Source organism: Arvicola amphibius, chromosome 13 (assembly GCF_903992535.2).
Source record: "Arvicola amphibius chromosome 13, mArvAmp1.2, whole genome shotgun sequence".
NCBI lineage: Eukaryota > Metazoa > Chordata > Mammalia > Rodentia > Cricetidae > Arvicola > Arvicola amphibius.
Window position 1 is genome coordinate 71,898,665 of NC_052059.1, and position 23,078 is coordinate 71,921,742.

At 44.9% G+C, this 23,078-nt stretch overlaps 1 pseudogene; it reads left to right on the plus strand.

Annotated features, from left to right (window-relative positions):
• The first annotated feature begins 493 nt into the window (after positions 1–493).
• LOC119799904 lies at positions 494–10,127 on the plus strand (annotated as a pseudogene).
• Positions 10,128–23,078: the final 12,951 nt, after the last annotated feature.

A 23,078-nucleotide genomic window follows, 5' to 3' on the forward strand; every position in this document is an offset into this window, starting at 1 on the left:
CTCATACACATAAAATAATTCTGAGGAAGAATATGGAGAGTGGCAGGTGGGAAAAGGAGAGAAAAAAAGAGGGAAAGGAGGCTGGCACACGTTTGATCCCTACACACGTTTGATCCCAACACTCAGGTAGGCTAAGACTGGAGGACCATGAATTTGAAGCCAGCTTGGGCTAAATAGTAAAACTACATTTCATCCAAAACACGAAACAAAAAAGATCCACCTTGGGAGTTTTTAAACACTACCTAAATCTCATTAAGCTACATCTCAAGAAAGTCTGATTTAGTGAGGTCTGAGATGGAACGTGAATATTTTTCAAAATTTCCCCCATGTGATTTTAACATATAGGGTTTAAAATCATCAGCTAAAGGGAGAGACAGATGTGAGTAGGGTAGGGAAACTGGAGATGGTAAAGAGTACCAAGGAGGTGCGAGGCTGGGGGGTTCCTGGGGAGGTCAGCGTGAGACAGGAGTGAGTAGGTGCGACAGAGGGAATCATGGCTGCCAAAGGGTTTGAGTCCAATGGAAAGTTCCGCCTAACAAGCAGTTGCAGGAGGTGTGGTGAAGTAAGCTGGGCACAGAGCTGTCATCCTTGACCTATTCGGTGGAGTACAGTACACGGTGGTATGGGGAGGGACTCACTTTCTCATCCCTAGGGTACAGAAACAGTTATCTTTGACTGCCACTGGTGTGCACGGGATGTACCAGTTGTCACTGGTAGCAAAGATTTGCAGAACGTCAACATCACACTACGCACCCTCTTCCGGCCGCTGGCCAGACCACTTCCTGGTACTGACACCAGCATCGGTGAGGCCTATGATGAGCAGGTGCTGCCATTCATCACCACAGAGATAAGTCGGTGGTGGCTCGTTTTGATGCTGGAGAATTCATCTCCCAGTGAGAGCGATGACCTTACAGAGAGAGCAGGAACGTTTGGGCTCATCCCGCATGACCTTCGGGAAGTTCACAGAAGCAGTGGAAGCCAAACAGGTGGCTCAGCAGGAAGTGGAGGAAGCCGAGAGGGCCAGATTTGTGGTAGAAAAGTCTGAGCAGCAGAAGAAGGTAACCATTATCTCTGCTGAGGGTGGCTGCTCGCCAGCTCATTGGCCACCGCAGGTGATGGCTTGATTGAGCTGCACAAGCTGGAAGCTGTGAGGACATTGCTTACCAGGTCTCTGCCAGCAGGGAGTCAGTGCTCCTCCAGCCTCCCCAGTGAGGCCTCCGCTGCTTGCACCTTCTCAGGCCAGCTAGACTGTGGCCTCGATCATCCTGAACGAAAAGCAAAAATCACTTGAACCAAAAAAAAAGAGTACCAAGGAAACACTCGATAGAGGCTTAGGGAGAGGTTAGCTGTAGCGTCTCCTGAAAGTCCAGAGAAGGTGGAAGGGGAACAGTGAGAAGGTTCCGGGGATGAACGGTACCTGTTTAATCCCTAGGACGCACATGGTGGGAGGAGAGAACTGGCTCTCAACAACTTGTCTTCTAACCTCCACGGATTTGCACTACTTGCCCCCACAAACGACAAACAATACATAAACTTCGGAAAACCTAAACACTAGGGCTGGAGAGATAGATCAACAGTTAAGAGCATGTATTACTCTTCCAGAGGACCCAAGTTCAGTTCCCAGACCCCACATTTTGAGGCTCACAACTGCGTGTAACTCCAGCTCCAGGGGGTCTGGCACTTCTGGAGTCCACACATGTGCACCTGCGCTCACGTGTGTGCACCTGCGCTCACGTGTGTGCACCTGCGCTCACGTGTACACCTGCGCCCACGTGTGCACCTGCGCTCACATGTGCATCTGTGCTCACATGTGTGCACCTGCGCTCACGTGTGCACCTGTGCTCACGTGTGTGCACACTGACACGTGCATAACTAAAAGACAGGAACAAATCTTAAATCAAAAACCCTAAAGATTAAATAAAAGAAAAGTGGAAAGGTATGTCAGGAGCTTAATAAGGGAAGGGAAGAGGTTTTTAGGCCAGGCTTGTGGTGCTCCACTCTTTTATTCCCCGCACTGGGAGACAAAGACAGGCGGATCTCTGTGAGTTCAAGGCCAGCCTGGTCTACAGAGTGAGTTTCAGGATAGCCAGGGCTACACAGAGGAATCATTTTGGGAATCCTCCCACAAAGTCTATTAATTTTTTTTTTTTTTTGCTAGTGTAACATTCCACTGTTGACCAAAGTTTCTCCTGTTCTGGTTGCCCTGCCTCTACTTCCTGCCTGGTTGCCCTGCCTATACTTCCTGCCTGGCTACTGGCCAATCAGCATTTTATTAGAATACAAGTAACAAATTTTTACAGGGCACGAGATCATTGTTCCACGGCATGCCACTATAAACTTAGTGACTTCAAATAACTCAAATGTCTTACCTTATAATTCTCAAGGTCAAAAATTTAAACTGGGCATCGGTGTGGGGTTCCTTCCAGGAGTTCTTGGGAGAGAATCCATTTCATTCCCTTTTCCAGCTTCTAGAAGCAGCTCTAGTTTCTTGGCTTCTGACCCAGCATCTCTGACCTTTGCCTCTGCTAACATCTTTCTCACTCATTCTGATTTTTCATCTCCTCTCTCTCTCTGAGACAGGGTCTCAACACGTGGCTCTGCTGTAGCCAGAGTAATGTAGGATTATTTATCTTCCTCTTGCGTCCTGAGGTTATGGACATTTGCCACCACGCCTTCTTTGATTCCCCTTTACAACTATCCACTTAAGCATTGTGATTACATTGGCATCACTCAGTATTTCTAAAATAATATCTCTATCCTCAAGTCTTTGGGTTTGAGGAGCTGGCTTTGTGGTTAGAGTGCTTGTCACTAAATGTGAGGATTGAATTTTGTATTCCTAGAATCCATGTAAATGCCAGATGGTGTGGTAACTTCTATGTATGGAATTCTACAGCTCAGAAGGCTGAGATGTGGATTCACTGGAGCAAAATGGCTAGCGAGAGTAGACATACAGGTGAGTTCTTGGTTCAACTGAGAGATCCTGCCTTAATGAACAAGATGGAAAGCAACTGAGCAAGACTTTGGGCCTCTTCATGCATGTCCACATGCACATTTGTACCACATATATGTAAACTCTCTCACATACATAAACACACAGGCATGTGCACACACCAATATAAATACACATGAAAGAGAAAAAGGAAAAAATGCCTAATCACATCTCCTAATTCCTTTAGCATATACACTAGCACAGTCGCAGGTTCCAAGGATGAGAATCTATCTCTTAATGGTTCTCAACCTTCCTAACACCACCACGCTTTCCTACAGTTCCTTGTGTTGTGGTGACCCCAACCATAAAATTATTTTCACTGCTTCCTCATAACTGTGACTTTATCACTGTTGTGAATCATTCTGATGATCTTAGGCAACCCCTGTGAAAGGGCTGTTCAACCTCAAAGGAGTCATGACTCAAAGGATGAGAACCACTGGGATAGATAGTATAGAGGCAGTGTACCACACTTTGTCCTTTAACTTCCAAAGATTCATATTTGTCTCATATGTTTACCTCATCCCAACATCCTCAAAAAACTCAAGCCCACTACATCTGCTCAAGTACAAAATCCCCATTTAAATCTCATCATTTCATAATATGAATAATCTAAATAAGATGTGGGTGAGATGTTGGGCATAACCCATCCTAAGGCATACTTCCTTTATACCTGTAAACCAGTAAAACTTAAAAAAGAAAATATCTGCTCTCAGGAACAGATAGAAGATAATATTAGACATTCCCGTTCAAAACAGGATAAAATGGAAGGCTGAAAGTTAGCCACCAGTCTGTGGCTTACACCAGTAAGCACAGATGTGCACCCATTGTGCACAGTAAGTTTGCCAGACTGTGTCCTGCCCAACAGGAATCCAACAGCCTTCCTTTCTCTACACACACACCCCTTGTTTGTGAGAAGGGTCTGACTGTCTTCCCAGGCTTGCCTCCAACGAACCCATCTCTTCCCAAATGCTGGGAAGCAGCCTTCTGATTTTGTTCCTTTTCCTCTAAGCTGCTAGTATTTCTATTGACATTAGACAGTGGGTTGTTCTGGAACTTGTGACATAGACATTAAATTCTTAAGAATCTTATGAGAAGGCTGCCTTGCAGCACAGGTGGACAGATGACACACAGGCCAGCACGCTGCCCACCCACCACTATGAGTGGTGGAGAGAGAGAGAGAGAGAGAGAGAGAGAGAGAGAGAGAGAGAGAGAGAGAGAGAAGGGGATGGTGCAGGGAGGATCAGGCTGCTGTGAGGGTTTTGCACCGCCATCTGGTGATATCCGGATCTGTATTGCTGCCAAGGGCCATGTCAGAATCCGCATTGATGCCTGTGATGTCCATAGTCTGGGCTGCTTCCTGAAGTCATGTTGATGTCCATTGACTGGGGGCCATATTGATTTGAGTGGCCTGCGCTGTCACCAGGTTGGTATCTGTGGCCTGACTGTCTTCAAGGGCCTTGTCTAGGTCGGTGGTTGTGCTGCGGCTGGGGCCAGGTTTGTGGTCTGTGCTATGAGCAGAGAACTTGTGGAAAGTCCATAATCCGTGCTTCTGCTGATTGTAAAGAGCAAAGAAGCGCCTTTTGCAGTGGTATCGATGAATCAGATACAGTTTAGAAAGAGGGACATAGGAGGCTTCTGTGACAAACTTTACCATCCCCATTACACGCCCCCGGAAGCTAGTTCTTCTCAGTAGATGACCACTTCTGGTGGGGGTGCAGGAGGGGAGCAACTCAGGTCTACTTGAGGGGCAGGCCCAGAGAGTTTGACCATGCTCCAGTGAGTATACAGATAACACAAATTAGACTTGTTTTACTTTTTAATATTTTTGGGGGAAGAGGTCATGAGGGTTGGGTGCAGGCATGGAAGGGCTGGGAAACAAGTATGATTTGGGGGTGAAATTCCAAAGACTCAACAGAAAGAATAAATTTATGAGACTGGGTGTGGTAGGGCTGTCTGTACTCCATAACTCCGGAGGTTTCTGCAGTAGGCTCCTGGATTTAAAGGCAGCATAACAGATACAGGGATATCGTTTCAAACAAATAGTATGGATCATTCATGTGACAAATGCATTAACTTCACTAGATAAGAGACATCATTATGGCTTAACAAATCCCATGTTGAGGAGCTCCGTTGGACTCAGCCTAATGGATTATACACACTGGCCCCCGATTAGTCTAAGGCTCTAACCAAAGGCTGCCCAACACAACCCTGCTCCCCACCTGATCACCGCCATCTCCTCCTCTTCATTTATAACTTCTACTTTCCATAGAACTGTCAGACACAATTCAGCTATTTAGCAATTTCTATCCCCTTGTTACAGTTTCTAATAAACCATTTCTCATTTCCTTACAAGCCCTAACAAGAACTATTTGTGATGTCCTTATTTGTACCCATATTTTGTTTGTCATGATTTAGATATTGCCCAAGACAGTATGCGTTTCTTGGCAAGAGGATGTGCCTAAGTTACTAGAGTGCTTGCCTAGCCTCAATGAAGGGTTTGACCCCAGTACTACATAAACTGTAACCGGTGGCACATGCCTATAATCTCAGCACTCTAGGGGTAGAGGCCGAAGGATCAGAAGTTCAAGGTTATTCTTGGCTACACATCTAGTTTGAGGCCAGCCTAGGCTACACTGAAACTGTTTCAAACAACAAACCAAAAAGTGTGTGTGTGTAAGCTGGCTCAATGGGTAGAAGTACTTGCAACAAAACTCCAGCAATCTGTGTTTAATCCCTGGAATCCACATAAAAAGCTGGATATGGTGGTGGCGAATACACGTTTATAAGGGTGAGGTGTGAGGCAGAGGTGCCATAACCTCCCGGAAGCTAGTATAAGCAGCACAGTAGCAGAAACAAAAGAGACCTGGCTCAGACAGATGGAGAGACTTAGTCCCCAATGTTGTCCTTTCTGACTTCCACACACTGTGCTCCCTCTCTCATAACAAAGAGAGAATAATAACAGCAATAATAATAATATTGGTAGCTCCAAATGATGTAGGTTTCTCCTCTGTGATCACTTCAATCTCTCACCAGCAGAATTTTTTTTTCTTTTTTTTTTTTTTTGTTTTCTTTTTTGTTTTTTCGAGACAGGGTTTCTCTGTGGCTTTGGAGCCTGTCCTGGAACTAGCTCTTGTAGACCAGGCTGGTCTCGAACTCACAGAGATCCGCCTGCCTCTGCCTCCCGAGTGCTGGGATTAAAGGCGTGCGCCACCACCGCCCGGCTACCAGCAGAATTTTTAACACTTTGTAAGTGTTGTATTCCACCCCTTGAAAACTTCCCATTTATTGGGCATTCTGCTATTTAGAGATTTAAAGATGTGTGTGCCTATATATGTATACCATGTGCATGCAGGTATCCTTAGAGGTTAAAGGGAGGGCCTTGAACCCCTTAGAACCAGTGTTAGAGGCTGTTGTAGGCTGTCCAATGTGGGCACTTGGACCTGAGTTCTGCCTTCTGCATGAGCAGTAAGTTCTCTGAACTCCCGAACCATCTTTCTAGTCCCACTATTTGTTTTTTATTTATTTTATTCATTATGTACATTGGAGTTTTGCCAGCATGTGTGTCTGTGTGAGGGTGCCAAAGTCCCTGGAACCGGATCACAGATAGAGTGAACTGCCATGTGGGTGCTAAATATGGAACCCAGGTCCTTTGGAAGCCAACTGATGAGCTATCTTAAGCACTGAGCCATCTCTCCAGCCCCCGTTTGATTTTTCACTCACTTAAAAATTTATTCATGCCAGGTGGTGGTAGTGCATGCTTTTAATCCCAGCATTTTGGAGGCAGAGACAGGTGGATCTCAGTGAGTTCGAGGCTAGCCTGGTTTACAGATTGAGGTCAAGGATAGTCAGAACTGTTACACAGAGAAACCTTGTCTCAAAAAACCAAAAAATAAAATTAAATTAAATTAAAAAATAAAAAGAAATTATTTTTATTTCATGTGCATTTTTGCCTGTATGTATGTCTGTGTGAGGGTGTTGGATCCTGGAGTTACAGTTGTGAATTGTCGTGTGGGTGCTGGGAATTGAACCTGGGTCCTCTGGAAGAGCAGTCAGTGCTCTTAACCACTGAGCCATCTCTCCAGCCCCAGTTTTTCTTTTTAAAGTATTTATTACAGGAACACCCTACTCGTGATACTAACATCCACATTAATTTCACATTTTTGCTGTGGTAGCCTGAATGATGCTCTCTCAAATCCATACCCTAAGCACACTGGGTATAAGCATGCAAATGTATTACTTTGTATTTCTAAGGTTAAAAGTACAAAATGTGTCAAAAGGATTAAAGAAAAGCTTTAGGAAAAATCCATTTCTTTGCTCTCGCTAGCTTCCAGAAGCTGTATTCCCTGGCTCATATTACTCTAATCTCTGATTTCATGGTAGCAGCCCCTTCATTCATTTTAGTTCTTCTGTTTTCCTCTTAGAAGGACACTGGCGACTGCATTGGGTTCGGTTACATAATCTGGAATAATGTCCTCATCCCAGTGCTTTCGGTATCGCAAAGTCTCATTTGCAGTGCAAGGCAATGTGTCATTCATACATTCCAGGGCTGAGGACACAGACATCGTGAGGGGACATTATTCAGTCTATCACAGTACAGATCAGCACAAGTGAAAATGGTTGCTGGGAGGATGCTGGGAGGATGTGAAAGTCGAGCGGAAGGGAAATCCCCATCTTAAAGTCCAGCTCATTCCTGGGGTGAGCTGTTCTGGCCTGCTCCAGGAAGCCCCTGGCATGGTCAGCAGTCGGCACTGCCCTGAGAGTCAGCACTCTCATTGATGCCTTCTTACACCCTAGACTTAATTCTCAACTAGGAGAGAGAAGACGAGAAATAACATCTAATATTCCAGAACTAGCAGGGAATTTACTCAAGTCCTCTTGGGTAGCTGAGGAAGTCAGCTCACTGAGAGGTCAATGATGATGCGCCTTCCGGGCAGGGAAGGAAGGGGAAAGAGAGGAAGATGAGCCTTGAACTCTTCATTTTCTGAGGTTTTGCTGTTGGCCTGGGACTCCAAAATCCACATAGCATGCCTTGGAATGGTCCCTGGAACCCCAATATTTTCCCCTAGGGCTTAAACTCCTTCCTGGACAAACAGTGTGTCATGTCAGGCAGCACCTCTCCCTCCTAGGCACCTGTGTGGTGACTAAGACTCCCAGGTAGAGCCCAACCCAGTGGGAAATGACTAAGCTCTGAAGTTCCTTCCTCTACTGAGGAGGGCAGAGGGAGCCTGAAGCTGGCTCTGCCTTCCCTTTTGATTTCTCAAGGCAGTAGGGGATAAGGTGAGCTTTTTGTAGATCACAGCAGCCGTAGTGCAGTGGTTTTCAACCTGTGGGTCATCACCTTTTGGGGTGTTGAATGACCCTTTTACAGGGGTCACCTAAGACCATGGAAAAACACAGGAGTCAACACGATAATTCATAACAGTAGCAAATTTAGGGTTAGGGAGTAGCAAGAAAAACCATTTTATGGTTGAGGTCACCACAACATGAGGGGCTGCATTAAAGTGCCACAGCAGGAGGAAGGGTGAGAACCACTGCACCAGGCACGCCGTCTCCATGTCTGCTCTTTGTTTGTGCATGTTCAGACACTGCAGACCGTCTAAACTGGAATCCCCCTCGTGAGGTGGCACTTAGAAACCCCAGGAGCCAAACTACAAAGGCTCCTTTTAAAATGCATCGTTAGGGCTGGGGTTATAGCTCAGTTGGTAGAGTATTTACAGAGCATGCAAGAAACCCAGGTTCCATTCTTAGTATTCCATAAGCCAGGCATGCTGGTAGACGGCCAGCACTTGGGAAGATGGAGGCAGGAAGATAACAGAGACGTTCCGGGCTATAGAGTTTGAGGCCACCCTGGGATACATGAGAACTTGTCTCAGAAATAAATCAATAATAATAAAAGGCACAGTTTGTTGTTGACAGAGATTTCTGTCCTGTCTGATCCTGCAGCTGTTCAGCAAAGAAAACAAAACAAAACAAAACAAAAAAACCAACCAAACAAAAAACCACACATACACACACACACACATTACATTACATTAATTATAAGCTGGTTGGCCTATTAGCTCAGGCTTCTTATTAACTTTTACCATCTTACATTAACCCATAATTCTTGTCTGTGTTAGCCACATGCCTTGGTACCTTTATTAGTGAAGCATTCGCATCTTTCTTTCTCTGTGGTTGCGGCTGGGGGACAATTTCAGACAGCCTTTCCAATTTCCAGAGTTCTCCTGTTCTGGTCACCCTGCCCATACTTCCTGCCTGGCTACTGACCAATCAGCATTTTATTAAACAAATGCAACTAACAATTTTTTTTTTCTGAGGCAGGGTTTCTCTGTGGCTTTTGGAGCCTGTCCTGGAACTAGCTCTTGTAGACCAGGTTAGCCCTAAACTCACAGAGATCCGCCTGCCTCTGCCTCCCGAGTGCTGGGATTAAAGGTGTGTGCCACCACCGCCCGGCCAACTGACAAATCTCTACAGGGTACAAGACCATTGTCCCACAGCAGTTGGACCATCTCTAGAAAGTTACATGAGTGAGGACAGATAACACAGGTGCCTTCAGGAGAGAAACTAGGGAGCTGGAGGAGTGGGGAAAGCCTGATCTTTTCCATATCGTATTTGATAAGTGAAACGTGGTTGTACTTTCTCTCTGTTCAAATGGAAAGGCTAGTATACGGCTAACCGCTGGGAAGAGAAAAACTCTCTTTCCATATTGGTGCTAAAACAGTTGGAAATTCCATCATGGATCTGACAAATATTACGTAGTCTCTGATGGATGTCCAACACTGGGTTTAGTTTTGGAGACTCAATATTGTGCAAGATCGCATCCTTTACCTCACAGATCAAAATTTGCAGAGTGATTCAGACATAACCAGGCAGTGACCACGCATGATGATGGGAAGTGCAGGCATCAGTAAACTGCAAAAGCGACTCTTTGGTTCAGACCTGGGGATGGAAACCCTCTTGGACCTAATGATATTCAATCTGAGACCTAGAGGGTGTGGAGGAGTTAGTCATGGGACAGCAAGAGAGTCCAGATGAAGGGAACAGCATAATGCATTCAGAGACCACAGGAGCCATAAAAAACTTGGCTGTTCCCCTGAAAGCTCAAGCAGTCAACAGTCTGGTGTCAAGTTTGGAGTAGAGAAGAAAGCTGGAGTGGCAAGGTCAGATCACACACAGTATTTTCTAAGCTAGTTAAGGGCAGTTTGTAGTCATCTTCAAGGCAAGGGTAGAGCCCTTAGGGGACATGGATTAATAATAACACATAGGTATTGGAATGTTCAGGTGCCAAGCACTATAACCATTTTACAGGCTCTGGGACTCTTATTTTTATTTTCTCTGAGTGGGAAAATTGGGCCTCTGGGAAATTAGTAACATTTAGCAGAAAATAGTTCAGGGTCATATAAAAAAATGGTACAAATGTCTGAGCATAGCTAGCCCAGGACACATGCTCAGTTTACTGCGTGGCCTCCCTACTTGAACAGAGCAGTGCTTTCCAACTGGGGTGGTAAGTTTGGGTTGTCAGCTATGAGTATGCTGCTGACTCTAGTGGGAAGCTAACACCCCGTAATGCAAACCATTGCTACATCTAGCAAAGAATGACTGAACTCAAAATTAAGGTGTCACAGTTGAGAAAACATGAGACAGAGAGTGAGTTACAAGGGGCATACTCAGGGAGTTAGCCAAAGATAGCAAAGTGTGGGATGGACTCCATCCATTCTTGCCTGTGTGTTCTTGATGCTACTAAGTATCGGCCTTAAGAGCTCAAAGGAAAGAACAAATAAGCCTGGACTCATTCAGAGCTAACTCTGAAGGGTCCTTTGCCATCCATCAGGCCCATGGCCATAAAGGGGTAGTAGTCAAGTGAGCTACCTCTTCACATGCATGTTCTGAAGGCCGAGACATGGCACCAACGCTTGACAGTTTTAGTGAGTGAACAATTTCAAAGAATAACATCCGGAAGCTAGGAGATCAGTGGCTCAAGAGATATGTTCATAACATTCCATGCTGGCCTGCGCGGTGGCAGTAGCATACACCTTTAATCCTGGCACTCAGGAGACAGAAGCAGGCAGATCTCAAAGGCAGCCTGATTCAGGAAGTGAGTTCCAGGGCAACACAGAGAAACCCTGTCTTGAAAAACAAACAAACAAAAGAGCTCCATGCCTCAACCCATTGTTCTAACAAATCTCTTCATATTATAATATTGTAACACGGTCCCTTTGCCTAGGTCAAGAGAAGACACTAGGTCACCCCAGCACCTTGTTTTTGGTTTGACACACCAGAAGCTCTTTATCTCTTTACCGGTGACCCCCAAATGGGCGCAGGCCTTTATTGGAAATACAGGGTGAGGAGAAGGTTGCCTTCATTTCAGGGATTCTTTGTTACTAAGCACTTGAATTCTTAAGAGCTTCAAAATCCTGCAGATTTTTGGGTTTTAGGTCTTAGGCTCAATTTTTAACTGATTCCTGTCTGGGTCTCTGATTTAATTTCCCCTTACTAGCTCATTCTGATTGGATATTTCATCAGGCTGTGCTCTTATTCCTAGGTGTTGAAAGCTACAAACATCTTGACTCTGTCATCCCCATTTGAGTTCCCCATCTTGCCCACAGTCTTAACCCTGAGAACAGAGATAAACTGATCCTTGTACCTAAAATACCTCTTAGGAAAATCCACCCTTTCCCTACATCTAAAAACTCACTGTTTCTAGATTCGTCTAAATAGCCTATTTCCCAAGTGCCCCCACGAGAATTGTGATGGTTAATTTTTATTACCAACTTGATTGGCATGAGAAACACTTAAAGTTGATAAAGCCCATCTCAGAGTTTGTCCATGATGTATTTTCAGAAAGAATTGACTACAGGAGGAAAGACTCACCTTGAATATAAGTGGCCCCATCCCATAGGCTGAGAGCCTGGTTACAAAGCAAGGGAGGAAAGGAGAAAGCCTGGGGTTTGCTCTCTGTTTCCTGGCTGTGGAGGGTGAGTTGTTCTGTTCCGTTCTGCTCTCCACACCATGATGGACTGAAGCAGAAGCCAAAATAAATATATTCCTCCTTTTAAATGACTTCTCTCAGGAGTTTTCCACTGTGATAAAAAGTCTAAGTAATATAGAAAACCAGTACCAGAGAAGAAGGGTAGTTGCTGTGACTACTTAACATGTCATTTCTGAGCCTTTGTGATTGGTTAGGGGGATGGATTTAGAAAAGTTTTGAGATACGGGCTAAGCTGAGGGTTGCCATATCGGGGCTCAAAGGACAATTCTGTACTGTGCTGTGACAGGATGAAAGGGTAAATTATGGAATCTACTTTTAAAACAGCAACTGCTAGTTTTAAATATTTTACATTGATATGGAAAATTTAAGATTATTTTTGTTAGAATATACTGTTGTAATTTTTTAAATGCCACAAAGAGAAGTCACACTATGCAGCAGGGAGGTTTATTGAAAAAGGAGAGGGAAGGGGCAGAGAAGGTGGCAGAGAGGGGTGTAGAGACCTGTCCCTAAGGACAAGGGTGGCGGAAGAGAAGGAGAGAGGAGACGGGGAGAGGGATAGAGAGAGAAAGAGGGAAATAGAGAGAAGGTGGACAAACCCCACCTTTTGAAAGGGAACGTAGTATCTGTGCACAGAAGGCGCTCTTAGTGGCTGCAGTGCCCCCGAGGGCAGGCCAGGACAGACGCCTGAATACTGATATTCCTCCCTTTGGTTTATTATAAAACGGGGAGGCTTTAGAAAGGGTAGCAGATGAGTCAGGGATCAGGACACCGTGGTCTTGAGACCACTTTATGCTGACCTGGACATCACAATCTTTGGGGGGGGGGGCGAGAAAGCTGGAGTGCTGGCCACATTCTGGGGTAGCTGCTGTTCTACTTTATTGTCCAGGCTCTGTAGCACTGTCAGGTGCTGCTTGGACCTGCCAAAACGCTGTTCGAGGTGGATCCAAGTCGACTCCCTGGAGCTAACAAGAAACATCCACACAGAATTAAACAGGAGTTAAGTAAGGAAAACTGGTGTGCTGAGCAAGAGGAAGCTGGCTTCTCCATCAGACCTGCATGTTGCCACAAACAGACAGGACATTTAGAGAGCAGACAGACACAAGCAGGCTTGGGAGCAAGAGGAAAGAAAGTGGAGAATCTTTTCTCTGTTCCCCGACTGCCTGGTCCAAGGAATACTGAGCAGAGATTTGATTTAAAAGGAGTGGTCTGTGGGGCTCCAAAAGATATCCCAATAGGAGATAAGAGGTGTATAACACAGCTCCCAAAAATGAAGTAGAGGAAGATTGAGAAAGAAGATCCAAGGCCTGAATATGCTGGCATCCCAGGGATCCAGGGAGGATCAGACTGAGTGGGCACAAGCTGTTTCAGTGTGTCCTCGTGGAAGAAGAGGGACCAAGGAATCTGCAGCTGAGAGAGACTCAGTCGCCTGGTACCCAGGACTTCAAGGAAAGGGCTGTGCTCGAGATAGGAAGCCTCACATCCAGGGGAAAGGTCAGAGCTGGATAACCCTACCAGAGATCCAACTGTTAGTACTGAATGCAAGGCAAAGTCATCAGTGAACAAGAAAGAAGAGAGTGGATCAGGTTCGAGGCCAGCCTGGTCTACAAGAGCTAGTTCCAGGACAGGCTCTAAAAAAGCTGCAGAGAAACCCTGTCTCGAAAAACCAAAAAAAAAAAAAAAAAAAAAGAAAGAAAAAAGAGAGTGGATCAGGAACAGAAAGCAATATCTAACAAATATTTAGGCCAGATCTGACTTCAGAGACAAATTTAGAAGCCTTTAAGTTGAGCACTGAGTGTAAAAGTTGGAGGTATAGACGATGCCAAAGTTCCCATGAGTGAGGCAGATAAGTGAGACCCAAGGGTCTACCATTCCTAGTGTCCCGGAATTCAGAGAGGGTTGATTTTGAGAAGGCACAGGCTGCCCAGTGATCTGTCAAACACAGAGCAGGGGCTGAGGGCTCTGAGCCCCGAGAGAGCCTTGGTTGCCTGGTACCAGGACTTGACAAGGCCAAAGGGTGAGAAGCCACGCGTGAGAGACGCATTATCCCTCAGGGAAAATGGTCAGATGTGGAGAACCTTTCCTCACCAATTGTGCTGGAGCTAGGTGGAGGGGCCCAGTAAAGCAAAGTTGTATGTGGACTGGAGTCCAGGTCTCAGCGTACCTCAGACTGCCTGTGGGCAGGAAGAAGCACCAGGAGAGCTTTTCTTGGTCAGGGAACCAAGGTTGTCATTTAAAAAACACAGTGAAGAGGCTGGAGAGATGGCTCAGAGGTTAAGAGCATTGCCTGCCCTTCCAAAGGTCCTGAGTTCAATTCCCAGAAACCACATGGTGGCTCACAACCATCTGTAATGGGGTCTGGTGCCCTCTTCTGGCCTGCAGGCACACACACAGACAGGATATTGTATACATAATAAATAACTAAATATTTAAAAAGAAACACAGCGAAGAGAAGTCATACCATGCAACAGGGCCCACATGAGAGGTTTATTGGAAGAGGAGAGAATAGAGGGCAGAGAAGGGGGCAGAAAGGGGTACAGAGACTGGTCTCTGGGGACAAGTGGTGGAAGAGGAAAAGAGAGAGAGAAAGAGGGAAAGAGGGTGGGCAAAGCCCATCTTTTAAAAGAGAATATAGCAAATGTGCATAGGAGGTGCTCATAGTGGCTGCAGCTGAGGACGATCCTGTCAGGACCTTAATGGCAGGTCAGTACAGTCCTGTTCAAGGTATTGTACCTATGCAACTCATTTAACAACATAATACAAATTTCTAGTCCTTAAAAGTTATTATTACCAAATATTTAGGATAATAAGAAAATGCAAGTTAGTAACTATTCACCTATTACAATCAAACTTGCAGTCATATTAGGTATGTTTTCAAGGCCAAACAGATACATTTTAGATAGGCCATCTTCAGACACTTCAGAGAGATACAGAATATAGTATTTAAGATGTTTTAATAACATAGGATTTTTTTATGACAATGAGACATGTCTTCTCCTGGCAACACCAATCTACTTCGAGAAGATAACAGGCATCAAAGAAACTCCACATGGGGTTTGCTTTTTTTGTGGCAAAAATAAGCCACTGGGCAAGAGAGTTCCCTTCCCTCGACCGCTGAAAGTATGCTGTCTAAATTGGACAAGCAGGACACAAAAGAGAGTGACTGTCAAACCTTGCCAAGACAAGCGAGGCAGTCCTTCAAAAACCCAGTTTCACAAGGTGGTGGTGGTGCACACCTTTAATCCCAGCACCTGGGATTGATCTCTGTGGGTTCAAGGCCAGCCTGGTCTACAAGAGCTAGTTCCAGGACAGGGTCCAAAGTTAGAGAGAAACTCTGTCTCAAAAAACAAATCAAAACAAACAAACAAAAAGAAAGAAAGAAAGAAAGAAAGAAAGAAAGAAAGGAGGAAAGAAAGAAAGGAAGAATTCTGCTTCGTAGAAGAGTTTGTCAAATATTCTAGGCCTGTATGCTAAAAATGGATGCCTCAACATTGCAGAGAACCTTGGGTATTTAGTCCAGGAGCTGGCTGTTTCTGTTATTTCTCACATTTTTCACTTGCTGGCACTTCATACTTATTTAATATTATGTCCTTCATGGGTCTCTGAGGGAGCTGAAGACTAGATAGTTATATCTTTGTTTACCAGACTCAGAAAAGAAATTCACTAAAGAAATGTAAAGTCTATAAGGTTGGTAATGCAAGCTAGAATAAAAAATGAATTAGGTACAACCAAGATAGGCTAGATAATGGATTATTTTCTCTGAATTTGTCAAATGCAAATGGACTAGACATTGTGGATGTACTTATTGCCTATATATTGTATATAGTTATTGTACTTATTGTATATAGTTTTCTTATATTAGTTATAACCTTTTTATTTTAGACAAAAAAGGGGAAATGTGGTGATATTTTGTTTAACTGAAGATCAGATGTAGAGCTAGCCACACTAGATAGCCACAGAGGTCAGGCAGTGGTGGCCCACACCTTTAATCCCAGCACTGGGGAGACAGAGGCAGATAGATCTTTTAGTTCAAGGCCACCCTGGACTACAAGAGATTGAATCAGTCTAAAAAGAGAAATAAAGCCAAACAGTGGTGGCCCACAATTTAACCCCAGCATTAGGTGGAGATGGGAATTGATATGGCTGGGGGAGAGAGGAATACAAGGCAGGAGGAGACAGAAGTTTAGGATTCAGTCTGAGGTTTCACAGGGACAGGATTGCCCCTTTGGTCTGAGGATTTCATAGAGGTAAGAACTAGCGACTGGCTGCTTTGCTTCTCTGATCTTTCAGCATTAACCCCTATATCTGACCCTAGGTTTTTATTATTAAGACCAATTAGACTTGCACTACAGTGCTGTATTGCTTTGAGACGTTGTCTCACTCTGTAGCCCAAGTTGGTGTTGAACTCACCCTCTAAGCCAGACTGGCCCCAGTCCACAGTGAACTCCTGCCTCTGCCTCCTGAGTATTAGGATTGTAAACATGGAACACTAGCCTGGCTTTAATGGGTAATTCTTACGGGAGCTCAGAATTCTCATACTGAATGGTAAAGACTCTTCAGGAAGTTTTAAATGAGACGGAGGACTTCACTGAAAGTGGATTCCAGGCCATCTGTGCTATTTTGTGTCAAAGAACTTGGCTACATTTTATCCATGACTTTGAGTAAACCTGAATTTGGAAAAGCAACAGGCTAATCCAGTTGACGAAGACAATCTCAAGGCAGCACAGTATTCAGGCTGCACAGTGAACACTGCTGGGGTGTCTGTCAAAGTTTACAGTAATAATTGTGAACAGGAATTAGAACTGGGTTTTTAAAATGTGTAATATGACCAGCAAAGGAATACTTTGAAAGTTGTGGTGTGGGACCCTCACCCCTTATTCTTGAAGGGGCAAGAAGAAATTTCCTAGCAGAATGTTTTCCCAGGAAGATAGTGGCCTTCCCCTCTCCCACCCAGGAGGTTCCTAGCATAAGGTCACTTAGCTCAGCCCAGCCAGCCACCTGGTACAGGCTGATAAATATGACCTAACTCAGGAACAGTGGCCTTGCTCTAAAAACAAGGAAAAACCAAAGGACCTTGGACTTAACATAGTGAAGGGAACCCTGATGGCTCTTTGGCCTGGAGAGGGAGGGAGTGGGGGTATGGGTGGAAGGGAGGGGAAGGGAGAAGGAGGAGGAGGGGAGGAGATGGAAATTTTTAATAAAAAAGGAAAAAGCTAACTTAGCAGAATGGGAGGGAGCAAAAGTCCTTGTACCCGTGCCAAAGCAGCTTCAAAGATTCTCTTTGTAGTTATGCCTTTAAAAGCTTACCCCACAGAGGAGAGACAACTCCTCTCTATTTTGTTGTAACGGGGATGGAGATGAGTTCCAAACATGTTTGTATTATGCTGATTAAACCTTGCTTATTACAGTCTGGGCCTCTCTGGTGGTCTCTCTCTGGGGGTCGTAATCTGGGCACAACAGTGGACATGAGGCTAGAGAGATGGCCCAGAGGTTAAGGGCACTGGCTGTTCTTTCAGGGGTCCTGAGTTCAATTCCCAGCAACCACATGGCTCTTTACCAACATCTAGAATGAGATCTGGTGCTGTCTTCTGGCCTGCACAAGTACATACAGGCAGAACACTGTATGCATAATAAATAAATAAGTCTAAAAAGAAAAGAAAGTAAGTTGTGGACAAGGAAGGTGTGATTGTTGAAGGCATTAGGATCATTAAGACGATGATGATGTTTTGCATTGGAATAACAGGAAAGAATCTCCTGTGTATTTAGCCCATATTGGCCTTGAACTTACTCTGTCTTCAAGATGACCTTGAACTTCTGGTCTTTCGTTGCCACCTTCCAAGTGCTGGAATTACAAGTATATGCCATAGCCTGTTGTACGGAAGTCCTGAAGATCATATCCAGGGCTTCCCAAATGCTAGGTAGGCAGTCTACTAAGTGAACCCAAGGATGAATAGATTTTAATTCATTTAAAAGACTTTGAGACCCAGCTCTGGAGAACCCGCATATAAAGGGCTGTCTAGAGAAATCTCCGTTCCTCGTGGTCAAGCATCCTGGTTCAGAGACGGTTAGAACAATGGTCCAAGGTGGCAGCAGACCCATCATCTACATGTATGGAGATAGAAGAATGGGAGAGTCACAGGATCATTGACGCTCCCACCCTGATTTTAAGCTACAAGCAGAGAGAAGAGCTGGCTCAGGACAGAAGCCATGTAGGTTGTAACCAAGAAGGCCAGAAGGGTAGGGTTGGGTTGGCCAAGTCCTTGTGAGAGCAAATCATGCCACCACATGCTGCTCTGGTGACTGGACGTGGAGTTGTAGCATTTAATGCTTGGCATGTCTCATTCTCGCTATTATCCCAGCCTTCCTTTCTATTCCCCACCCTTCTTGTTTGGAAAAGCAATGTTCATTCTGCATCACTGTATCATGGGAGTTCCTGTTGCTTTCTATTCTACAGAACCTCACAGATAAGAGTGTACCTTGAGTTTTTGGATCAGGCCTTTGAGCAATGCTGGAGCTATTGAGATCATGTGGGATCTTGGGAAGAAATTAAATATATTTTTCTTGTGAGGTAACTTTAAGTCTTTTGGGGGGGGCAAGAGGTAGGGAGCTATTGTTTAGGGAGACATGTTTACATGTTAAGTTGACAGTGAGTTGACTTGTGGTGGTCAGTTTTGATCATCAATTAGATTGGATTAAAATGCTACTAGGAAATTAGTAAATTCACCCTTGTGCAGGTGTTTTCAGAGGATTCAATACGCAGGGAAGACCTGCTCTGCATCTGGACAGCACCATCCTGTATACTGGAGGTCTTGATGGAATCAAAGGGGCAAGACAGGAAAGCAGCTTTGTGCACAGATCTGATTATCAGGAAGTGAGCTGTTGTGCCCTGTCACGCTCTTCCTGTGATGGGCTGAACCTCTGAAGTCAAGTTAGTCTACTTCTCCCTTATGTTATTTTGCTAAGATAGTTGATCACAGCAATATAAAAATTTATACAGGACTCCTATAGTGATATATTATTTGTGTTTTAATAAATAAAGCTTGCCTGAAGATCAGAGTGCAAAGCTAGCCACACCAGTTATACAACCAGGCAGTGGTGGCACACACCTTTAATCCCAGCAGCCACACTAGTTAGCCACAGAGGCCCTGTGGTGGTGCATGCCTTTAATCCCAGCACTAGAGAAGAATATAAAGTGGAATGAGACAGGAACTTGCTCTCTTTCCAGTCTGAAGATTTTGTAGAGGTAAGAGCTCTCTAGTGGTTGGTTGCTTTGCTTTTATAGCCTTCATCTTGAACCCCAATTAGTACCAAAAGCCTTTGTGGTCATATGTATTTGGAATTTAGTTTTTTCCCAGATATTAACTAGGTAATGGTGAGAATATGCTATTTATTCCATAGCACCTAATAGAGGTGGGCAGGCCCTGTCATCAAACACATTCTCCTACAGCAAATACAAGTGCTCTTCTCCACTGACCCATCCTCAGCCTCTTATGATTATTTTCTTCTATGTACTCCTGCAGTTTTTCAAATACCCCTTACAAATGACAAACTTGGTCAGGCATGGTGGCATATACCTTATCCAGCGCTTGGATAGAGGCAGTTGGGTCTCTTGAGTTCCAGGCCATCCACAGCTACAAAGTTGAGATCATCTAAAAAAAAAAAAAAGCAAAACAAAAACAAAGAGAAACCCCCATTTCTTTTGTATTGTTGTTTTCTACTCCGAGAAGTTATTGCTCTTCTCGGGAGGCAGGCCCAGGGCTGATGGTGAGCATCGTCCTGCCGAAGGGCAAGACCCTGGGCTCTGGGGAAGGTAACTTCCTGTTGTTTTGGCCCAGAACTGAGGTAGGGTGGGTGGAGTGAATGTTTCAGGCCAGTGTCTCCCTGGAGGATTTCCGGGAAGACTTTCTGCTCTGACAAACCAAATACAAACACAGGAAAAGATTCTGGGACCTAAGAAGAGACACTTCTGTGAGGGATGCTTGTACAGAGAACAGTCCCAGGATCGGGGATCAGTCCTCCCTCTGTCTATCCTAACGAGAAAATTTTTATTGCCTTCTTTTTCTTTATGTAGCCTTGGCTGTCCTGGAACTCACTCTGTAGACCAGGCAGACATTGAACTCAACAGATATCCACCTGCCTCTGCCTCCTGAGTGCTGGGATTAAAGGTGTGCATCACCACCGCCACCAAGCTTTTATTGTTATTTTTAATTGTGTGAGTGTGTGTGCGTGCACACACACATATAGGTATGTACATGTGAGTGTAGGTGCCTCTGGAACTGGGGTCACAGGAGGTTGTGAGCTGCGGGACCTGAAGTAGGGTCATCTGGAAGAACAAGTGCTACTTATCGAGCCGTCTCTTCAGCCCTTGGTCTATATTCTTTAAGAGCATTTTCCAAGTCTGGCATCATGGAGGATACTTATAGTCCCAGATACTCTCGAAACTGAGGTGGGAGAATCACTGAGGCCCAGGAGTTTGAGACCAACTTGTACCATATGGCAAGAGTACTAAGAACAAAATCCAACTCAAACAGACAAAAAAGAACTGCAAACAAAACAGAGTAAATTTCCACAACAACAGTTAACTTTTGAATCCCTTCCTCTTCCTCCCTCTAGTTGCACTACCTCACAGCGGCCTGGGCCGTAAGATGTGTACTGGAGAGTGAGAAAGTCACCGGTGGGGGGCATTTGCCTACTACTATGTTAGAGTACAGCAAGTCACTAGGAGGGCCATTTGCCTACTATGTTAGAGTACAGCGTATGTGGAGGGACACCCAGGAACATATGTGACTGTGCAGGTATAGTGTGTGTTTGTGTCACAACTTTACTAAGTGATAACAGTTGAAATATATAACTTTAATAGTTTTTGTCCAATTGTGTGTGTGTGTCTGTATCTGTGTCTCTGTGTGTGTGTGTCTGTGTAGATATCGCAGGACAATTTGTAGGAACCAGTTCTCTCTTTCTACTTTGTAGGTTCCCGGGGGTCAAACTCAGGTCACCAGGTTTGGTGACAATCACCTTTACCCACGACTCATCTCACTCACCTAGTTTTGGCATTTAACATTAATGCTTAAACATTAAACAATAAACATTTTTTAACGCAACGAGATTAGGCTGGCCTTGTTTTCTTCTTTGAGAAGGGCAAGTGGGCTTCAAGGAGGAGCCCCGGAGTGCCTGGCCTAGCTGGATACTTTGAGAAGTTTGGGAAGTTGTGCCTGCTCCTGGACCCTGTCTTTCACACGGCTCCCAATGCTGGTTTCATCTGCGTCACTCTGGCGGCCTCTGCCGGGCTGATGGTGAAATGGGACAGAGGCTAAGACGGCTCCCACAAAGCAGGCAGGAAAAGGACAGACTGAGAGGAATGGCCTGTGGCACTGTGAAGAGGACCCTGCCGGGAAGGAAACGAGTTTAGTTTAACTCAAAGTTGTGTATGCCACACTTGGGGTTTAAGGAGTTTTTCTGAGATTGGCAAGAAAATTGAGAGAAACATTTACTGTTGGAAATCAAGAATTGACTTCTTTCCCTCTGCTTCCCGACTCACAGGTGGGCTGTGAGCTAGAAGGAATAAGTCGAGGCAGGAATTCTTGTTGAGGCCACCTGACCATGGCTGAGTTCTCTGGCCCGGCTTTTAGTAAAGAACTGCATTCCTAATGGGGGCAGGAGTCTTAACTCGTCATTTAATAAAAACAATCTTCACTGTCCATGCGCCGCTCATCTCTGTGGGATTCACAGTAGGATTTAGTCAACATACTGGTGACTGAGTCCCGGTGCGCGTTTGCGATAAAAATAACACGCGAGAGCTCACGGCTTAGTGCAGCTGCTGCGGCGGCTAGTGCCTTAGCAAAGCCAGTATCAGGTTGTTGGGAAAATAGATCCTTTCAGGTCTGCGAAGTCCCATGTCACCAAGGCAGCCGCTTTAGTCATTTCAAGTAAAGCAGTTTAGAGCAGCTTGCTTTGCCCCTTCACCCCAACCTCTTTCATCATTGCAAACAGAACCTCTAAGATGTAAAACAAGCTGTTCTCTTCCTTTCCTTTTTCTTATTTATTATTTATTTACTTACTTACTTACTTAGGTTTTTCGACACAGGGTTTCTCTGTAGCTTTGAAGCCTGTCCTGGAACTAGCTCTTGTAGACCAGCCTGGCCTCAAACTCACAGAGATCTGCCTGCCTCTGCCTCCCAAGTGCTGGGATTAAAGATGTGCACCACCACCGCCTGACATTTTTTTTCCTTATTTCCCAGTTTAGAGTCTACAGTCTTGAACATAGCTTAGTTTTATAGGGTTAAAGCACACTTGTGTTTGAAGTTTTAGGACCCTACGGTTATCCAGTTTGGAAATAATGTGGATAGTCTTCCCCCCCTCCTTCCCTCCTTTCCTCCCTCTCTCTCCCCTTCTCTCCCTCTTCCCATTCTTTTCTTCTTCCTTAGTATTGCTCTGAGCCCCTCATCGGTGGTGTCAGAGCTAACCATGGACCAGATTCAAAGTTCCTGAAATTGTGCACCCCTCTGCTCATGTGCCTAAATTAGCCCTCGAGGGTGTGGATCCAACAGGAGGGGCCACTTTTACTGAAGGACAATAAAGAGAAAAGGCAGAGTGGTAATACATAAATAAATAAATATCATCTAGATATACACATACTTTCGCGTGAATATCTAGGAGTTAGGCTTGCTTATTAGACTGACAAACAAAGTGGATTCATCTGAAAAATAAATTTTGAACATCTTGCCATCAGAAGAGTAGTAGAAAAATGAAATATAAGTGAAGGACGTGCATGCCAATCATTGTCCCCGAAGTTCTAGGGATCAAGCTGAAGACCCCATACATGCTGGGCAAGCATCCTATCATTGGTCAAGACACCCTGTAGGTCCTGTATATTATCTTGTGTGTGCATGTGTGTGCAGAGGCCGCAGGCCAACTTCAGGTATCACTCCTCAAGATTACTTCTACCGTGTTTTCTGAGGCAGTCTCTCATTAGTGGCTGGGATTATGGACTGGGGTGGGCTGGCTAGCCAGGGAGTCCCTGGAATATTCTGTCTCTGCCTACTCGGCCCTGGGAGTCTAAGTGCGAATCACCAGGCATATCAATGTAAAACAAATCATTTGAAT